The sequence below is a fragment of the Myotis myotis genome, unplaced genomic scaffold, assembly GCF_014108235.1.
Source record: "Myotis myotis isolate mMyoMyo1 unplaced genomic scaffold, mMyoMyo1.p scaffold_m19_p_10, whole genome shotgun sequence".
Taxonomy (NCBI): domain Eukaryota; kingdom Metazoa; phylum Chordata; class Mammalia; order Chiroptera; family Vespertilionidae; genus Myotis; species Myotis myotis.
This window is the reverse complement of record NW_023416314.1, coordinates 69,427,390-69,447,818: the sequence shown is the minus strand read 5'-3', so window position 1 is coordinate 69,447,818 and position 20,429 is coordinate 69,427,390. Positions and strand designations below refer to the sequence as shown.

The window sequence follows — 20,429 nt, the reverse complement described above, 5'->3', positions numbered from 1 at the left end:
GGGGAGCACCGAAACAGGGGGGACAGGCGTGGGGGAAGGACCTATCCAATGAAAACCGCTGCCAGGGGGTACATCTGAACTCCCCCACTGGCAGCCTCGCTGTCCCGTGCACTTCTCTCCCCTCCCGGCCGGCGCGCTGGCTGGCGCGCTCGCTCGCTCAGCCTGGGACTCGACGAGTCCTCAACAAGTTGGGGGAAGGCAGGAACGCAGGGGTTAACCCTGGAAAGCCTCAATTGCCAAGATCGTGACCCTCCCACACAGAACAGTAACTTATATACTTACCTGGAAAAGCCTGCTTTGCCGCTGGGCAAACACTTGTGGGGGGCGGGGAGGGGCGCGAGAGGAGCGGGCCTGTTGGCGAGCGGCTCCTTCCAGCTGGCTGCAGTGCGGACCGGACCAGCGCGCTCCCGGGGCCTCCGGACCCAGGTAAGGAGAGGGGATTGGTCTAAGGTCGGCCGGTGGTGGGTAGCTCAGTGGTCGGCTAAGCAGAACTTTTTTCCCCCAGTTGCCCGGCGCCGCGAAGCAGCCTGTGGAGCCCCCTTTTGGAGCGCCAGGCGCGCGGACGCTGGGAGGGTGTGTGCGTGCGTCTGCGGGTCGCCGCGGAGGGTAGGCGGCGGGAGGGTGGGTGGGTCGCAGAGCCGCAGGAGGGTGATGGATGAGCAGAGGGGGTGGGCCGACAGGAGACAGTGACTACTTCGTCTAGCTACGTTTTCTCCCGGCGTGCTGAGCAAGTGTGTGTGTGTGTGTGTGTGTGTGTGCGCGTGTGCGCGTGCCAGCGCACGTCGATTCCAAGGTGGCAAAGAACAAATATGGCAACTTTCGCCCTAAGTTATTGCAATTTTGCAGCATCCTACCTTGGCTGTGTTTTTCCCTACCGGGTGACTACCGCTGGGGAGGGAGATGGTCACACCATTCTTGGACACCGTTGGGGGGGGCGGGGCGGGGCAAGAGAGGCTTTGGAAGGGTGGCGCTGGCCTGGGAAGTAGGAAGGCACCCTCTCCAAGTCTGGATTTTTGGGATGCCGGAGGGGACCTAGAGGGAGAGAAGGAAGAGGGAAGGAGGGTGAACGTAGGAAAGAGATCTCCTCTGTCCTTCTTCCACTCCAGTCTCCCTTCCTCCCCTCCCCCCCGCCCCCCGTCCCCCCGCCCTCTCCCCCCCCCCCCCCCCGCAGATGCTGGATTCTCGCATCTGTAGGAGGCGGCGGTCTGTGAGGGGCTCCAGACTTGTTGTTCCCCCACTAATCTGCAGAATGGGTACGGAGTGGGGGGAGGGGCTGCAGCAATGAAAGGGCACCTGAGGCGAGTGGGCTATTAGACACCCAATATCTAGACGGGTTTGGGGGAGGGTGAGAATGTTCCTACTGAGCATTGAGAACTGGAGGGTGGGGGGGTGGGGGGGAGAGAGATTACCATATTATAGAAGTAGGCTGACTAGGGTGGACTTCGGGTTTATTTTATATTCATCTTTGCCTGTGATTCTGTCAGAATCTTCTGGTTTGGGTCCCTGTGGGAGAGGTCGCTCTCTGGAACCCCGTTTGCCCAATATCTCGCGCCCCTCACCTCACCTGGGCTAGAATAGGGGTCATGGCCAGCTTTTTTGCAACAACAATATTTTAACGTGTTCCAATCTGGGTTTTGTTGAATAATTAGAAATGGAAATATTTTTTTTCTCCCTCCCCCTTATGGAAAAAAAAAAAAAAAGGAAGAAGAAAATGTGAGCTCTCTCCTGATTGGTGGGTGACGATTTTAGTCCGTACCAATGAGCTGGCAGCCTCGTCTGTATTTATTTAGTGCTCTGGGGGAGTTTTTCTCTTTACGCAGCGCCTGTAGTCACGGCTGGAACCTCGGCTGGGGGACTAGGAGGGATAAGAGGGGTTTTAGGGGGAATCCGAACTCTACCTGTTTAGAGATCCGCGACCTTGCAGCGGGGCTGGCGCAGCCCTGGAGAGGGGAACGGGGCCGATAGGATAGGCGGGGAGGCTCGAGTGTTAGAGCTACGGGAGAGGGGTGGAGGCTGGGCGGCGGGGTTCCTGGTCCCCCTCGGCGCTCCTCTTCTCGCTCTCCGCACACCTCGCTCGAGGCTGTGCCGGCTGAGTTGGGGGATCGCGGACGGTGTGGAGAAAAGCAGGGATGGGTCGGGGGGCGCGGAGCGGGGCGGGAGAAGGCGGGCGGCGCGGGTGGGAAGGCTGAGCCGCGCTGGAGCGCGCCGGGGAGACCCAGCCTGCTCGGCTCCGGGGTTCGGAGGCATCCTGGGCGGAAGGAAGGCGGCGGCGGCGGCGGCGGCCCGAAGAAGCCGGCAGACTCTGCCCTTCGCGAATCTTTTTGCGGTCTGGGCTTGCTGTACATAACTCAATAGCCGGAAGCCCTTACCCCAAAAAGCATTCGCGGAGGGCGCACTCGTCGAGAAGCCTGCGAGCGATCGCCGAAGCCCACACACCTTCCCGAAGCGGCGCGGCCGGAGCCTTCCCCAGCCCCGTCCCCGCGTTCCAGGGAAGGGTTCATCCTTTCCCTCCCGTCCTCCCAGCGCTCGCCGAGGCTTTGGTCACCAGCCTGTCCTTCATTGGGGGCCCCCCGCCCCCAACTTCTTAGTGGACTTTGTATCACAGGGGGAAATTGGAGCAGGCGGTGTGCGTTGTGTGTTCGGAGAAGTGGGAAGCAGCTAAAATACAATAAAAGTTTACAGAAGTTGTGTCTTCCCCGCTACCCCCGCCCACACCCCGAATAACCCCATTCACTGGTCTTAGAGCCCAGGCAGTACCTGGGATAGGCATCAGTTTAGGACATTTTCTAGTCACGTCGGACCCTAGAGCTCCAACCGCACTGTGGGGGTGGGGAAATCCCTGAGGGAGGGGCAGGAGGCCTGGGCATCCTCCGTCCTAGCCGGGGACCCCAAGGTGAGGCGAGCCGCGGTGAATTGGTGGCTCCGAAAAGAGGGGAAACCCAGACAGGCATCGCCCGATCCCCGGAGTTCCTCCTTCCCCGGGCACCTGCTTCCAACCTAATTTAGGGCGTTTTGCAGCATCGGGTTCCCCCCATCCCATCTTGTCTTTTTCAAAACTGAGTAGCACCCAAGGGGGTAAAACAGTAAAAAAAACTGCCCCCCCCCCCCGCCCGCCACAGAGAAGGAGCTTTTAGAGACGAGGTGGCACCCGACTCTGCAGCCTAGAGCAGCAGCAGCAGCCCCGTCCAGGCCTCCCGAGGCAGCCCGTCCTGGTCAGGGAGGCAGAACTGCAGGATTGGGGACCGTCTGTGGTCCCCCTCCTCCCCCTCCACTCCTTGCAGTCGTGACCACTTTGGTTACAAGTGGTGCAATCAGGCCTTCGCCATGATCTGCGCCCCATGCCCTTCGCCTGAGGGACTGCCAGACGTCCTTAGGGACTGGACCAGAAGGACACACGGACACACGCAGGCGTCCAGAGGGATGGTCAAGGGTAGAGGATGTGTCCAGGGATAGGAGAGGCCAAGACCCGAGGGCTGCAAGGCTACTCGTTTTCGGGGAGGGCCTGAATTCCCCCGCACCCCAACCACCACCACCACCAACCATCCGCTCCCGGGTCGCTGGGCACCCAGACCCTCCCCTCCCCGAGTGGAGGAAGGAGCAGGGAGAGGGGACTGCTGGGCAGAGTCAGTCTTTCCAGCTCAGCCTTCGAGAAAGCACCTAAGACGAGGACGCCAAGCTCTCGGGTTAAATCCGAGTCCCTCTCCGCAGATAAAGGAGATTTTTCCCCCCCGATGGCGTGTGCGGAGAGAGTAAAAGGGTCTCTCCGATGCTCAAAGGAGATGGAGCAAAAGCAAAAGCCCCGGGTGGGTTTCCTCCCTGCCTCTCGCGTGGGGCCGTCTGTGGAGCGACAGCCTCGCCGAGGGACAGGCGGGAGAGCCACGTTGGGTTAAAAATAGCTTCACCCTGGGTCCCCTCGGCTCTGCTTTTGTCTTTTGCTTCTTACTCCTCCCCCCACCCCCCACCTCGCCCTGGCCAGGAAGCCCTCCTCTCCTCTCCCCCAAAGCCTCGATCTCCACCAGATTTGGGAGAGAGGTGACCTAAGAGAAGTGAACTTGCACCGAAGGGGTTGAGCCACCACAGCGCAGGCTATGGGGGCTCCGGTGCCGGGGGTCCCCTCACTGTTCCCACGGAGGCTAGGTCTGGGGCCCGGGCCGCGGAGCCCAGGAGCACCCGGCCGCCGCCGGCGTCGTGCACGCCCGAGCGAGCCCTCGCCTCGGCCAGACAACTGTTGCTGCCTCCAAGGAGCTGCTGCTACTGCAGCCCAGCAGCTGGGGCGGCCGCTCGCCGGGGCTGGGGCGCCCGCCTGCAATCCCGCCCGGGGTCGGGGGTCGGGGGAGGGCTTCCCGGGAGGGGTGTCTCACTCCGGGTGGGACCCCAGGCAAAGACCCTCTCCCCTTCCCCTTCACGATGAGTGAAAACCTGTGGCTTTTTGTGCGTCTTTCCCTCCCTCGTCAGGGCGGTTGCGTCAGCCTGGGGCCAGTGGGAGCTGATCAAACCCTTTCTCCCCATTTTGCCTTTGCTGGGGAAGGTCGGCAAAGAGGGGGGGCATCTCTTTGAACCCTCAAAGTGCTAATGCACCCCTTTTGAAAAAAGCCACGCTGTCACTTAGTTCATCAAGGGCCTGATGGAAACTTCCAAGCATTTGCACCTGATGCCAACCCCTAGAGCCCTATAGAGAAGGGAGACCCTTCCCCACCTCAGTCTGCTTCTCCCCCCGACCCCCCCCCCCCCCACCCACCCAGTGGAAAGTGTCCAGGAAGCTGCTGGGGCAACTTGGTCCTCACAGCCCAGTCAACTAGCTTAGGTTTTGCCTGTGTGAGAAAACCAGACTGCCTCTGGAGTAAGGAAGGGGTGAGGGCACCACAGAGACCCCTCCCCGCCATCTGCCCTCTAGTGGCTGCGTCGGGCTGGGGGCTACTGCATGCTGCCCCCTCAGGCCCACTTTTGGCTTCTCCCTCTGGGTCTCCTCGCCTACCCAGCTAGGGCCAGCGTTAGACCCCTTGTGCCTTTTCTCCCCTTCTATCCTCATTCCAAGCCCTGTGGCTGCTGAGTCCCTCTGCCTTCCGTGCCTTAGGCTGGAGACCAAGGAAGGGATGGAGTCAAAGGTCCTGGGCCCACTTGCTTCGATCTCAGACCAGGACCCTCTTCTCTGTCCCAGATGCTTCTCAAACTGGGAGGCCTTGTGGGCACCTCTGAAAAGCTCTCCTGCATCAGCATCCCTGCCTTGTAGCCCGTGGCCCAGGTGTGCCTTTTTGCCTTTCCCCTCCACTACAGCCTCCCCTCCCCTTAATTTCCTACAAAATGACCCTGCCCCCAATCTCTCCCTTCTCTGAGCCAGCAGAGTAACCTTACCCATCTATTTGTCCTTTCAGGTGCTCAAACCTGTCCTGACACCTGGAGGTCTGCATGAGGGGTGGCCACCGGAGGAGGGGGTCTCAGAGGTCGCAGGAGCTGAAGGGTCCAGTCAAGGGAGCTCTGGAGTCCCAGGTGAGTGCAGATACCTCGGCCCACCGCCCCTTGGCCTAGGCAGGCCCAAGGGCCTCCACACACACTCCCCACTTGGGGATGAGGCGCAGGGAAGCCAGGGATCCAACATTGAGGACCATCCTCAATGGCGTAGTCTTTGGCAAGGAAGACACCCATCATAGGTGACATAAGGAAAGACACAGTACCCCGGAGTCGGGCCCCCTTCCTGTCTTATCCCCATCGGGAGTTGGGCCTTTGTGTTTGGAGGCTCCCAAGTCCCCATTACGAAGGGGGGCAGGCCTCACTCAGTGGGGCTCACAGTTTCCTCTCCACTCCCCACTTCTTGGGCTATTTCAGGCCTCTCAGGGGCCCAGGAGAGGTGCAGAGTTGGGTCATTTGCTGAGTTTAGTTTCTCCAAGGAAACTGAATCATTGAGTTATGTCTCCTTAACTGAAGTTCAGCATAGGATAGATAGAAGTTTTAGGTTATGGATTTTTTTTGAAGGGGAACACATTAAACTCGAAATACATTTACTTTTTCTATTAACCTGTAAAGTCCTTTGCTACAGAGCTTTTGTTTAGCTGCCTTTCTGAGCTTCAGTGTCATATTAGATTCTTGTTGGGGAATGTAGTCCGAAGCTTGGCAGGGAATTTTGAAACCCCAGGGTTGTTAGATTTATGAGGAAGGGAGAAACTAAGCTACCCGGCTAATCCTTGGATGTTATATGAGCAAAATGTAGGAAGCTGTTAGCAATCTTTGAGGGAAACTTGAGGCACATGGCAGGGAAGGCCTCCAGATCATCACAAAACAAGCCTATTTGCTCTATGAATGAAATGACTGCTACGTAGATTTTTGTAAAATGTCTACATTTTGAGAGTGGAACCCAAATAATAAATAAATTGGCTCGAATCCTCCATAATCCCACCATAGAAAGTGGAGGTAAGGTCTTCAAATCATTGGCTGAGCCTATCTTTTTAAAAATCTCCCCTTTGAACATAAGATTCTGAAGTTTTCATCGTCTTAGAGCAATAGGGTTGCTGTTCATTCCAATAAATTAGCATCCCTCCCTCTCCCCTTTAATTGCTATCTCGATTGCAAGAGAAATCTAAGAAAATAATATGGGGGGAGGACTTGTTTTGTTTTGTTCTAGCTGAAGAGTAACCTTTTCTGATCATGTTTGAAAAACCTGTCAATGGGTTAAACCTCATACTTAGATATAATATGTGGTAGCCAAAGCTGGAAAGTGCTTTTGAGGCTATGTAAATTGAAACCTTTGTTTTACAAATCAAACAACAGAGGTTCAGAGAGGTTAAGTGATTCCATCAAGGTCACACAGCTGGGGCTCGCTCAGACGCAGGTTGTTTATTATCTCCTCTGGGCTCTTTCTTCCTCACTAAACATTTTCTACCACTACCAAATAATACAGGTAATCCATAAACACTACCCAGAGCATGGGAACAGAGTCCCTTCCAAAATGACTTGCATTTACGATGGGGGGGTTGGGAGGGTGGTGCTTCAAAGAAGAGTTTACTGAAAGGATCTTCTGCAAGTAATTAACATTCTGGGGGTATCACTAGGTTAAGAAGAGCTTTCCTACCTTGCCTCTGACATGTCCTAGACCTCAGAGTCTTCCTGTTGGCCTCAGTTTGCCGAGGGAGTTGTTAGCACAAGAAATTTGCTGTGTCACAGAGTACGTCCCTTGCTCTCTTTCAAAGTCTCTCCTAGGAGCAGCTCTGTGAGGACTAGGCCCTCTCCCTAGCCCTCTCCTCTGGGTAGCAGTTTGAGTCTCACCTTTCTTGTCTGCTGGGTTTGATTGTGAACTGTTTGGAGGGGAGGGAAGGCCTGCTTTGAATTCTCCAGGATTTCCTAATTACTTTACAAGCAAGGAAGGCCCTCAAAAGGAGCTTTCAACCAAGCAGGCCTGCTCATAGGAAAGCTGCTTGGGCTGGCCAATTTTAAGCTTATGATTGACTGCCACCCCCTAGATCTAACTTCACTTATTTTAGCTTTACATATTTCCATCAACCACAGCCATTTTGATACCATATTAATCATGTCCTCAGCACATAGGAATGGTAGCCGTGCTGTGTGTGCTATCACAAACAAATTATTCTGGTGGCCTTTTCCATAGACCCTCCTGCTGTTCGCTCCCCCACCTCCCCTTTGGGATATACACTAGCTGGCAACTTCCAACTAGGAAATAAGATGCGTTTTTTCTGCTTAAAAAGAAATGGATTGGGAAAAAGAAAATGAAATGGAGTGAAAGATATGATTAAATTAAAAGGCAAAAAAAACACCAACTGGCAGTGGAAAGAGTTAAAACAGCTAATCCTACCGGTCCTGACTACTTAGGCTCATGACCTTGAAGAAGCAGTTATATCCTTTCTAGGACTCAATTTCTCCGTTTATAAAATTAGATGCGTTAGAGCTCAGACCCTTCAACCATCCATTTATTCAACAAACATTGAATTTTTTTTAAAAAAAAAATATTTACTGAGTCCCTACTGTATATCAGGCCTTATTTTAGGCATTGGAGATATAAGTAAATTTTTTTCCCTTTGATAACCTAATGAAACTATGGACCTTCTTCCCAGAACAGCAAAACAAGAAAAAAAAACCCACAGATATTTTACATACAATTTCAGGAAGTTAATGACTTCCTTAGGCTCCACGAACCCCAATTTAACATTTTTTCATCTAGTTCAGTGGTTCTCAACCTTCCTAATGCCGCGACCCTTTAATACAGTTCCTTATGTTGTGGTGATCCCCAATTTCATTGTTACAAATTGAACATAATTAAAGCATAGTGATTAATCACAAAAACAATATGTAATATATGTGTTTTCCGATGGTCTTAGGCGACCCCTGTGAGAGGGTTGTTCGATCCCTAAAGGGGTCGCGACCCACAGGTTGAGAACCGCTGATCTAGTTAATCCCTAAGGCCTGTATTTTACAATATTAAAGTTTAAAGCTTAGGTTGCATCTTCAAATCTTGATTTCTAGCTGTTCCTTTTGTTTCTTTCCTAGTAGCATTCTGTTGCATTTTCATCAAGCATTTTGCGCCCCCCCCCCCCCCACTTTTGAGAGCAAATACTTAAAACTTAGTTCATATTTAGCAAATGGCTAGAATAAATGTTGAACAGAAAATGAGTAACTGAAAGGCAAGGTGGGCCTCGAGCTGAGGGACAGAAACAGATGAGAGGTTTTTGTTTTTTTTAAATATATTTTATTGATTTTTTACAGAGAGGAAGGGAGAGGGATAGAGAGTCAGAAACATCGATGAGAGAGAAACATCCATCAGCTGCCCCCTGCACATCTCCCACTGGGGATGTGCCTGCAACCAAGGTACATGCCCTTGACCGGAATCAAACCTGGGACCCTTCAGTCCGCAGGCTGACGCTCTATCCACTGAGCCAAACCGGTGAGGGCAAGATGAGAAGTTTTAATGACCGAGCTAGCCTGGTTCTGCGTGTTCTTGGCAAAGTCAGGGGAACTCACAGCTAGATGGGATGGGGATTCCTTGAGAAGCAAAGGAATGGCGTGTTTGTTGGATGGTTAGTCTGGGTGACTGGTCCAGACTGCTTCTACACAGCACAGCAAGGGGCTTTATGGCAGGCAAGTCGGTGAAGGAGAAATTGGAAGTCATTAAGCCCAAAATGGGTATGGAGAGGTCACTGTGCAAAGGTGACTTCCCAGTTCCCAGCCTTTCAAAAGCTCTTCCTTTCCTGCAGGGCCCTCAGAATTCCTCCTGGCAATGAGAAAGGCCTCTGTCAGGGCAAAGGGCATTTACTGACTATAGCAAGGATCCATACGGACATAAACTTTATTTTCAGGGGGAGCTAGATGCTCTTATTCAACACTCCCAGGGTGTTCCGCCAGTGGAAGTCATAGCTGGGGGATTACCCTGGAAGTGAAAGGCCCAGATTAGGATCTGCATTTGCAAAGATTTTGTAGTAGATTGTGGGAGGACAGGGTGAAGTGTGTGTATTTGTACTGAAGCAAGAAAGCAGCAGATTGCTGCTGCTGAGCCTCAAGTATAGAAAATCCATCTAAGTACAACTGGTTCTTTGTTTTCTCAATTTCCTCATCTGTAAAATGGGGATAATGACAGCAACCATAAGGTTCTGGTGAGGATTAAGTGAGATTATACATAGATAGTGCTTTATACCTCATCAGTGCTCATAAATGTTAGTTATTGTTATTATCATCACTATTATTATTATTATTGGTGTGGTTTTTTTCCTGCTTGATACTTATAGCAAGGTTTATACAAGGTTTAGATCACAGAATCAACAGTCATAGGGCCAGAGTTATTCCCTGCATGACAGATAAAAGATAATCTTTTCTGGAAGCATCTGTCCATTGCTCCATAGTCTGCCAGTACCCAGGATTACCCGGCTAGAGCAAATCAGAAGAGCGGAGGGGAAAATCTTTTTTTCTCCTTTATGCATCCCTACACAAAGATGATCTCTTTGTAGTTTTATTTCCCTGTAATTCCTTTCTTTTAAGTTATTTTAAAAATCTGTTGAATTTAATCACAATTGTTTTTGCAAATCACTCTGTACTTTTTTTTTTTAAGTTTTGATTAGGGGGAAAAAGCAGTTCGCCTAGGATACTTGCCATTTACTTTTTACTTTCAGCTTATATCCTAAATTTTCAGAGCTTAAGTGACTCCCTCCAAGGAGAGAATAAAGGAAAAATAGAAGGGCAAGAATAGATAACACTATTTGCTGTCATGAATGATATTTTCTTTTTCCTTTTCCTACATCCAGGGAGGGGCAAAAGTAGGTTTACATTGTGAGTATGTGAAATACAGAGTTTGTTCTTGTACTATTATTTATTAATGATTGTATTGTTTTCCATATAAACAATTGTAAACCTACTTTTGCCCCACCCATATTTTACCTTTGTTCTTTCCTTTTTCCAGATTCATTTTTCATGCACGGGCTTAGAAATCTTTTTGTCTTCTCTTACCCCGCCCCCCCCCCCCCCCAAACAATCTTAACTCGCCTCTCTTTGATGCACTTAACTTGTCCTATCAGGCATTTCTTTTGTCTTGGCTGCAAATTTCAGGGGTGGTCATGGGCAGAATCTGATGTGGTCTCTCTGTTTTCTGGGTAGCACTAGGAAAAAAAGGGCCAGGGCCACACTTGTACCCTCGAACCTGTCTAGCACGTTCAAAGACATTTCAAAGGGAAAGGAAAATATGGTTTTCTGTTTTTGTTTATTTATTTTATTTAATTTTTATTGAGACTGGAGCCTTCTGCATAGACTTTTTAATCCAGAGCCTATCCGTTGCTTCTATTCAGTGACTTCTCTTTCTTTAAAACAATAATTTAAAAAAACACCAAAACAATAGAAAGCTCAAGAACATTTCAAACGCCATCTATAAAGTGGCCCTTTGCTATCTCTTCTTTGTAGCCTTTTAAGGGGGGGATAAAAGCAGCATAATTTGAGGAAGCAGGAACACCTAATGGCTCAGAAAGCCAGTGAGACCTTGTTTTACTCCCCAGTCCCGCTCTTTTCAGCTGCTTATCCCTGAGCAAATTCTTTCTCTGAATCAGTCTCCTCACCTGTAAAATGGGGATATTCAAGGACCTATTTCATAAGGCTGTTGGGAAGATGAAATGAGATGTCAGTAAACTACTTCCGATATGTAGGATGGACTCACTGATATGAACTGTTATTAGTAAGACAGGTCCCTACAGACCCAGGACTAGAGATAGCCCTGAATGAGTTGGGAGAGTTGAAAATAGGAATAAGGAAGCAGAAGGGTTAAGTCACGAGGAGTCAGAAGGTCAAAGATGAATCTAAAATCAAGGAGTGTCTGGATCATACCACGATTTTCCAGATGTTGTGAATTGGTCAGAGAACTGGTCTGGAGCTGAACAAATACGTAGTGAGAACATGAGGGAGTTTGCTCAGGGCTGGTCATTCAAATTGTAATTATTTACATATACTGCATTGATCCCTTAAATATCTCAACAAGCAAATTAACCCTGTAAGGGAGTCATAAGCCCAGGGTCAAATTGTCTTTAAGGCCAGATCTTAGGTTAGTAGAAAAAAAAAAAAAATCAAATACATTTTTTTTTAAGTTCAGGAGTCTCCTTTACCCTTTGAATTTGTGGCAAGAGCACTGGGTTGGGGATAAGAAAAAGAGCATAATACCTACTTGCTGGAGGTGGGGGTTCTATGAACCAAAGTGAATTGTCCAGAAAGTTCTTTTATTTCTCAGCCGATTGAAGGGCAGTGAGCAAATGGGCAGCCTATAAATTAGTTAAAAAGGAAGAGTGAATCAGATATACCCTCCAAACTTTATGATTTCCTCCTTCTGAGCATTGACACCACGTTTAATGAAGTAATATTTACATAAAAGAGGACGACAGTTTCCCCTTAGTGAATTTCCTTATGCCTAACTGTCTTTTTAAATTTTAAAATATATGTATATGATTAAGGGAGCACAGAAGCTGTCATTTATAATACAATTTCAAAAAGAAAGAAATTTTTTTAATTGATAGCTTCCAGAGTTAAATTTTGCTAATTAACATGTCAAAGAATTAAAATGAAAATATTAAGGAAAAAAAACATTTTAGTCAGTAGCACTAATCTAGTATTTTCATGTATTTGCAGACTTATAAAACCTGCAATTCATAGATATTTCCCTTTTAGGAAGTTTATCCAGAAAAATAACAAAAAACCCTGTTTCATAAGAAATATTTGCATTTCAGTACAAAGCAATCATGAAAACAGTTGATATCTCTTTAAATAACAAACAAATACTTTAAAAATACAGATATAAGCTTCTTCTTTTAGGATGAGCTTTTACTTTTGAATTTAATTTTCATGATGATTTAGAATTCTGAGCAAAGGGAAATCTTTTTTTTTTAAAGGGAGAACCTTTCAAAATAAACTATACATTTTTTTTATGATTGAAAATCTTCTTTCTCAGTGAACTACCCCTTAGCTACTCTGAGATTTAACATGAAATTTTGTTTCTTTCTTTCTTTGTTTCCTGTAGCGTCTACAACACTAAAGATAATTTATCCCAGTAAATATTATCAGTTAACCAAAGTTCAATAGCTAAGATATTTTGTTTATTAATATAAAATATTAATTTTTATGTGGCACAAAATAAATACAACTTCCTACAGAGATATGTAATTTCATTAATATGGTTATTTTTGGGAGATATGCTGCTTTCTTCTACTATTCATAATTCCTTTCTTAATTTGAAAATAATGTAGTTATAAATATAATTTTTAGTCAAAATATCTTTCCAGATACAATTTTAAACGAAGAGCACTTTTTTTTTTTTACTAATATAAATTTTAGGAGTTTATGTTTTAGTACTCAGCTCATTTCCTATCTCTTTTCTTTCTGTATATGCTGCAGGAATTATAAAATTTTAGACGTTATTATAACACATCAAAATAGATTGTTTTATTTATAGTAGTCATACTTATAAAAAGTTAATTATACATACATTAATAGGAACTGTTATTTATTTACTGTTTGCTTTTTGGCAAAAGTATTTTTGTTATGTTGTTTTCAATGTAGGAGAACCTTAAATAAGTTAAAGTAGTAGGTTCTGACAGTTGCTTCAGGAGTCATATTAGAGAATAATGAAATGGAATTTATGGAAATCTCCAGGAATTATTATAATTCAAAAAATCATATATCCAAAAAAATATGAAAACCCAGGTTACAGAATTGCTCTAAATTATATTTTTTCAAGATTTCACAAATCGTTGTTTCTCATACCTTGCATCATGCCCACCAACCTGTTGCATTTAAATATACTATGTCTGCCATAGAAAAGAGAATATGAAACATGAGGTGATTAAGATAGATGTCCATATACACAAGTTTTTTCATTCTTCCTGCTGCCTGCTAATATGCAACCTTATGGGGGGGGGGGAGGTTTATAGAGCTATCTTACATTAAATGGAGGTTTTTATGGCATTTAGAAAGGGAGGTTGATGCTTGTGAATTCTCCTTTCTCTTCAAGGGGGTCAGAATTATATTTTTGATGTCATGTGCTCTTGGGGGCTAATATATATTTATTGAAAGTAGGGAAGGGAGGCTGTGATCTTAAAAGATCCTGAAAGTATGAGGGAGAAATATGACACTAGTTAGAAAGGGACTAGGAGGGGACAGGGTAAAGAGAGCGACAGGAAGTTTATTCTAACACCTTAGCTGAGTGATGTCATCAAAACCCTGAAGTTGCATACTGGACATCCGTCCACCTGTTGGTAATTTCATTATGGTTATCTTTTTGTGCACACATGCACATATGCACACTTCTCACCTAGGAGGTAGAAGTTAACCATTTGTATCTGAAGGTATCCTAATGTTAAGACATAGTCATGCTGGCTGACTAGTATGCTAGAAGATATGAATTATTCTGAGTTTCATTTAAAATTAAAGTGGAGTCTACCACATAAATAAGCTAAATATTGACATTATTTTTGACATAGGGTAGTGTTTTGTTTTGTTTTCAAAAGTAGGTTACTCTTAAGTCTGAAATAAACCTAGCACCCTTTTGTCTCCTTAAAAAGACTGACATGGATCTGTGCAGTTATCAGTGCCTGACTCCCAAATCAGACATCTTTCAAAAAAATGTTAATCTCTATCCTTGAATATAGGGAAATCCCAGTAATGATATAGACAAGGCACTATCTGGAATGCTTTAGCATCAGAATCATGTAAAAAAAAATGACAATTGTCAAATTTCTAAATCCTGTGAAAAGAAAAAGAGCACTGATTTCATTTTCTCTTTGTAAGCTACCTTGAGATCTTTAGCAGGAAAGCAATAGGTACTATAATTCGAACCTCCTTGTTACTATTCTGTCATTATTACTTTGTCATTAAAACATTGCTAATGAGCAAAAAGAAAATAGTATGTATATAGTAGGATAATTAAAGAAATAAAAAGGGAAAAAGAAAAAGTAAAGAAAAAATCCTGACCCCAGGAAATTAAATTTAGAGGACTATTTGAGGTAGATTTAAACATATAATATAAATATCAAATGACATTTTTCTCTGTGCCAGTCTGCAGGAGCACATATACATAAACTCAAAATTTATACACAAGAGGTATTTTGTAAATTGATATGTCAAGCTTATTTAAAACTTCACTGCTGTTAAATTTGCCCATTATATTTTGGTAAATATAGAAATCAGTATTCTCTGAAAGAGATTTCTTTTTTTCCAAACTAGAATCAGTATTGAAAGGGAGAAAGGTCAGTTTCTCCTTTACCCTGATAATTGGATTAAGGGATTTCTGAATCATAAAGATAGTCAAAATTTTTAAATCTTAATTATTCCATAATGATACAATCCCTGAAAAAGTAGTAATCATTTTTAAATACCCTGAATTAAAAAAAATACAACTTGAGGAAAGGAACTTTCAGGGGGAAAAAATGCTAGCAATATATACAAAACCAAACAAGACGGTTGAACCTATTTTATTAATATATTGAAAATACAGATTTGGGGGAAATGTTGTTTTGGGGGGAAATCTGCAGTAAATAAAATACTTTTGAAAGGCATTCATTATAGTGGGGAAAAAACTTTTAAAAAAGGATACGAAAATGTATGAGGAAATTGATCTTAAAAAATATTTCATTGATTTTTTTTTTTTTTTTTGCCCCAAATTCTATTAACTGATTTGGTTTTCTTTTTCCTTTTTAAAAAATTGTGTTGATTTCACAGCCTTGGTCTCTAAACTGTGCCGCTCTTTGTAGACTGGCTTGGTTTGGCCTTCTCAGAGCTGAAGGACTGACTGTATTTAGCCGGAAGGTCCCTGCATCTCCCCTGTTTCCACTAAAAATATATTATACTGGGGAATATACATTCGTCCTTGTTTCTCTTTTCCCTTTTCTTCTGGATATTTTTCTTCTTCTTCAGAATTTCACATCATACCAGCCCCACTGTCCCCAAAAGTACCCAATCAAAAAAAAAATTTCTTGGTCTCCTTTTTTTCTTTTATTTTTTCCCCTCTGCAGAATAAATACCTTTTACTTACAGCAAATGAATAGTCTTTATATAATCAGGGACTTTTTTATTGGGACCACTATGGCATTTCTACATTTGAGATCCATTATTATACAGCCCTGGGTAAAACAATCATAGTGGAAATATCAGAACTGCACAAAGTAAATATTTGATATAAACAAAGGTGTGAGTTTGACCCTGACCCTAGCAGCCAAAGAGCCTGTTTATTCGTGGCTTTCGCTGACAGGGGAGGGGACAAAGAACTTCGGGTACCCCTGGGAGGCAGAGATCCATGGTAGGCCCCACCAAAATCAAGCCAAACGTTCTCAAGGTTATGTTGCTTTTTGTATATGCACAGGCTTTATCTATAAACTGCATCTTTTCACCCTGCCTGAGGGGAGATATATAGTCCAGTCTAGTTGATGGTTTTGAAAACAATAGTTGAATTCAGATCAACTGGTTATTAAGCAGTGAGTGAGGTGCTTTCACTGATTATCTGACAAAAATCAATTGTTACCTTCCTCCTCTGCCCCTGCAGACGTTGAGGCAAACACTGTTGATTTACTTATTCATGTAGTCAACAAGCTCCTCCTGGATGATTAGTCAGATGTTAGATGTAAGTGAAGAGAACTTACTTGTTAACGTTGTTCATTGAACTCTATTGGTCTGTGGATTTTTTTTTTTTTTATGAGATTCTTCATTGTAAGATTAACGTATTTAAAATGAACCCTTATTGGTTTCCCAGTAACAATAACAACAGCAACGGTAACCCCTCGTGGGGAGTATCCAAGCAATGTTTTTCCCATTTAGGTATCCATTTGGATAAATTTTAAAATTCCTTGAAAATATACTTTTATGGATTGACAGCTTTCCCACTGTCTCCCAGATGCGCCCACAGAGAAAACATTCACAGATCTATTGCCCTCTCTATGTAATGTCCCATTTATTTTTTGGTGTTTACAGATTGGCCTGAAGAATAAGTCAATTTCCAAGGCATTCAGTATAGGCTTATTCAACACTGAATTTTAGGATTTTATGGAACTGAAGGACCCTTGAGATCATGCAGCCCAAATTCCCCAAACTCCCCATTTTATAGTACAAGTTAAAACTGAGACAGAGTGAGGGGTACCATTCTGCTTAAAGTCCACAGACAATTAGTGATCGAATTAGAACCATGAGTCTGATGAGGTCTGGCTCTGGGCAGAATAGAAATGAGATTTTCAGAGTTCCTGGGTGAAAAATAAGCATAAAGGGGGGGGGGGGGAGAGAGAGATGTTCTTTTCTGGCTAGGGCATTTTCTAACACAAACTTATCAAAGATTAAATATTTGTCACCCTTTCTCTAGGCCAGGAGTGCGGAATGTCCGCCCTGCAGGCCATATAAGGCCCGCACAATCATTTGGCCCGGCCCTGCCAAGACATTAGGGGTGACTTAATTAAATGTTTGACCGAATATAGCAGGCTAATTTTTAAGTTGATAATTTCGTATGACCCTTGGATGATGTCATAAATATCCAAATGGCCCTTCGCAGAAAAAGGTTCCCCACCCCTGCTCCAGGCCGTCCAACTGAGTTGATCAGCCCCACCCTTTTTCTCATTTCTTCCAAGTCCCCTAATGGAGACATAGTGATCTTTTTGTAGAGTAACACAACCAGCATTTATGAACACCTGAAATGTGTGAGCACACTACTGCAAGTTAGCAACAGGATACATGAGATGATGTCTATGAAAGTGCATGGCACCCACAGTAGATGTTCAATAAACGTCCATTCGCTTCCCACCTATAAGGTCAATCAAGACAGATTTAAACAGCGTCTAATACAAGGCAAAAATGAATGAAGTCCAAGTAAATTGCTATGGCACCGACAGGAAGGGAGGCTAATTCTGATGGGAGTTCAGGGGGTAAGGAGCATGGGAGCTATGTGCCTGGTAAGATGAGTAGGATTTTGATTGAAAGATCACGAGCAAAGGCATGTCTGGCAGTGGGAACGTCATAATAAAGGTCTGGAGTGGTGGGTGCATGGTGTGATCTGGAAATGGCGGATAATCTTTTAGATCACTGAGTGATTGCAATGATGAAGAGGAAAAGAAAACTACAAAGATAGGGGCCAGATTGTAGAGGAAGTTGAATGCAAAGGACATTGTGCTAAATTTTAAAGGTATTACAGAGCCACTGAATGCTTTCAGCTAGGGGTTGATCTGTAGTTGAGAGTGGTTTGGAAGAGCAAGAAAATGGAAACCAAGTCTGCTCAAATTAGTTCTGATCATTAGGGAAGACCTGATTTTTTGGTATTGCTTCACATGAAGACAAGACATTGTGATGGTGCTTGATAGAAACTCAATTAGAGTGTCACCATTAATGTGATTAACAGCCTGGAGGTCTGAGTAGTTACATGGGCCTTATTTAGGCTTCCCTGTAGAATTCAGGGCTTCTAGTACCAGTCAACGCGCTCCAAGAAGCAGCCAAGTTACTGGGCATCCTTCTCTGTGTGTGTATCCCTCCTGGGAGGAAAAGGTTCATGAGCTTGGGTGAGAGAACCATGTCCAAATAGCCAGTATCTTCACACAGAGTTTCATGTTATACTAGAGGCCCAGCGCATGCGTGGGTAGGATCTCTAGGCCTAGCCCGTGATCAGGGCCATCTTAAGCCCACTCTCCATCCCCAGTCCTGCCCCACCATCACCACCCACCCGGTTCCCCTCGCCAGTCCCTAGTCCTACCCCGCCGTCACTCACCCGTTCGCCATTGGGCGATCGGAGCCTGTGGACAGGGGTGGGGGGGTGGGTGGGAAAGGACTGAGAGGTGGTCAGTGCATCTCATAGTGACTAGTTGAGCAGTCGTTCTGGTCGTTACGCCATTATGATCGCTGGGCTTTTATTATATAGGATGCTCCGGGGTCACTGATGTTGCTTTTGAACTGCGTCTGCAGATTAGGTGGCACCTCCTCCCTCAGTATCCTCCCTCTAAAAGAGGATCAGTTTCTTGAGCTGGGCGTTCTTTCCCTCGAAACCTGGTCTCTGTGAAGTTGATTTGCTCAGTTTGCATCCCCTTTTCTGCTCATGCCAGCCCATGCCATTTGGAAAAGTGTCTTTTCTGTGGGAACCAGATCTTTATTCTATTCCCGCCCCCCCTCCCCTCAGCTCTCTTCCCTTCTTGCCTGTTTTCTTGCACCCTGCGCCCACCTATTTCCTTCTGCTGCTCCATAGTACTCACATCATTGTCCCTAAGCCCTTTCCTCTCAGTCCTCTTGGCTTTAACTACCCTTCCTTTTGAATTTTTTAAATTTATGGATTTGAGAAACAGAGAGCGAGAGTGAGAGCAAGAGAGAGAGAGAGAGAGAGAGAGAGAGCGAGCGAGCGAGAGAGAGAGAGAGAGAGAGAGAGATTTGTTGTTCCACTTATTTATGCATTCCGTGGTTGTTCCTTATATGTGCTCTGACATAACCTGGGCGGTCAGGACGATGCTCCAACCAACTGAGCTACCAGGCCATGGGAACTGCCCTTCCTTTTGAAACTTTTCTCATACATACATCTCAGGTCTCTGCTCTGATATCCATGTAAGATGCCTTCAGAGTGAGGTGTGACAAGTTAGGCAAGGGTAACCCCTTCTAGGTGTGCAGACAAGACTCAGACAGACCTCAGAACGATGTAGGCGAGTAGGCCGTCCGTGTGTGTGTGTGTGTGTGTGTGTGTGTGTGTGTGCAGGTGGTATAGTTATCTAGGAGGTATATGGGTCTGATTTCTAATATCACTTTAGACAATATCATGGTTTATGAATTAAATGGATTTTTTGTTAGTAAATAGCACATATAATCTTTTATTTTTATAATATTATTTCTCTGCTCATCTATACATCTATCCACTAATTTTTATATGAGGATATCTGGATAAAAATTACTTGTAAGGCTGTTTGCTTAATGGCAATGATGGCTATTTCTAGGTAGTGGGACTTAGTGTGATTTTCTAAAATCTTTCTTTTCGATGCCTTTATGCACTGCTTAAATTCTTAATAGGAAATCAGAATAGCAGAGTGGGATGAATGCTGGCTCAGATCACAGCAGCCTATGTGTCCCTGAGTACTTCATCTTTTTCCTTTTCTGTTTGCTTTTTACCATATAACAGAGGAAGAGATTTTATTTTTTCACATGGACAACACATTTGTTTAGTTGATTAAACAAAAATAAAGTAAGCTGCATAGCTTTTTTGTTTTTTGGTGTTTTTTTTTAAATATACTTTATTGATTTTTTACAGAGAGGAAGGGAGAGAGATAGAGAGTTAGAAACATCGATGAGAGAGAAACATCGATCAGCTGCCTCCTGCACATCTCCCACTGGGGATGTGCCCACAACCCAGGTACATGCCCTTGACCGGAATCGAACCTGGGACCCTTCAGTCCGCAGGCTGACACTCTATCCACTGAGCCAAACCAGTTTTGGCTAGGAATAGTTTTAAAGTCCAAAGAGACACCAACTTTGTCTTCAGGCTGCAGTAGCTGGTGCAGCATCTCCTTGCCCCCTTCTCCGGCCTTCTCGATGGATCACAGGATACATTCAGAAGTCCATTAGGAAATGCAGGAGTTTTTGCACACCTTTCCATCGGCTCTTCACCTGCTCATTGCCTGTTGAGCCTGCGGCCAGTATAACATTGAAGATTTAAAAAATAAAAATCCACAGGGGGAGGAGGGAACCCCATCCCAAACAAAAACCCACTTTAACGGTTGGAGAGAAAACCTTTGCTTCCCCATTCTCCACTTAACTGTTGAGGCCTGCTCCACCACCACCATGCCCATTTCAAACAGTGTCCAGAGGCGGTCAGCACCCCAGGTGGATTTTGTGGCTCGGAGAGTTATTCTGGGTGTGCATATTCCTTACCTCATGTCTGCTTTGGAAATTTAAAAAAATAAAATAAAATACTAAGCCTGACATCAGGCAACATGCCCATGTTATTTTCTCCAGTTCTGCGTTTACAT

At 45.3% G+C, this 20,429-nt stretch overlaps 1 long non-coding RNA gene across 1 annotated transcript in view; it reads left to right on the top strand.

The window, feature by feature from the left end:
- The first annotated feature begins 325 nt into the window (after positions 1–325).
- Positions 326–20,429, top strand: part of LOC118664012 — a 43,311-nt gene continuing 23,207 nt past the window's right edge. The window contains exons 1-2 of the long non-coding RNA XR_004970249.1: positions 326–426; positions 5,373–5,487. This is a non-coding gene — a long non-coding RNA (uncharacterized LOC118664012). The remainder of the gene's footprint in view (positions 427–5,372; positions 5,488–20,429) is intronic.